General features: G+C 39.5%; 1 protein-coding gene across 5 annotated transcripts in view; it reads left to right on the top strand.

Annotated features, from left to right (window-relative positions):
• The window catches only part of LOC106879942 (mannosyl-oligosaccharide 1,2-alpha-mannosidase IB), a 216,977-nt gene that overhangs the window by 121,069 nt on the left and 94,807 nt on the right, over positions 1-1,101 (top strand). The gene's annotated exons all lie outside the window — the stretch shown is intronic.

Here is a 1,101-nt window from a genome sequence, read left to right on the forward strand (position 1 = left end):
TTCTGGCCTTGTGCCAAAATTTGAAACCACTAACTACAGCATCTCTAAACTTTGAATCGGCCTTCTGAATATCCCATATTGTCTCAAAATTCTATTAGAAAGTCTGCTTCCATCTCTTCTACCAACACCCCTATGATGCTCCACCCAGCCTATTTTTAAACTCATTTATCAAACAGAATCTGTTAGAGATTATCTCCATTCTGCATTGTCATCACTCTGTAGTTTTGATAAACTTGCCGCAACCTTGTCTGACCCGTTCCTTATATAGCATCAATGTAGCCAGTGTCTGTTGTGTATTTTGTTTATCTTCTGCCTGCCTCGCTCATAAAACGGGTTTCCTCCTTTTGTGTCTACTTGTGTGTGTGTGTGTGTGTGTGTGTGTGTGTGTGAGTGTGAGTGCGAGTGCAAGTGTGCATACATATGTATTGGCATACACACACACACACACACACACACACACACACACACTCTTTGTCTCTCTCTGTCTGCCCCTGTTTGCCCCTGTCTGTCCCTGTTAACCCCTGTGGTTGTCTGCATATTTTGATGTGACACACACACCCACGCACACATGTACTTGCATGTAGAGACATAAACGCATGCATATACATCTGAATATAAGTGTATACATATACACGAAAATGCATGTTTATTTGTATATATGTGTATGTGAGTGTATATATAAACACACATGCACGTATATACACATATATATGTACACATACATGTGTACACATACACATTTCTATGTACATACACATACATCACACATTCACACAATCTACTGGCACACATATTGTTATGATTAAGCAGTTCTATACACACACACACACACACACATACACACACACACACATACATGCATGCATATGTCTGGTGATAAGAAGTGGGAGGTAGGTTCATTCCACACCTGATGTATAATGGTAAAGCGAGGAAGGAAGAGGTAATTGTTGAAATCGTTATCTTAATTGCCAAACTGTGTAATCTTTTGGTAAGCACTTAAACAAATAAAATAAATATCCCCCCCCCCCGCTCTCGCTCTCTCTCTATATATACATATACACATGTACACACACACACACATATACATCTCTATACACACAT

This window comes from Octopus bimaculoides, chromosome 18, assembly GCF_001194135.2.
Source record: "Octopus bimaculoides isolate UCB-OBI-ISO-001 chromosome 18, ASM119413v2, whole genome shotgun sequence".
NCBI classification, from domain to species: domain Eukaryota; kingdom Metazoa; phylum Mollusca; class Cephalopoda; order Octopoda; family Octopodidae; genus Octopus; species Octopus bimaculoides.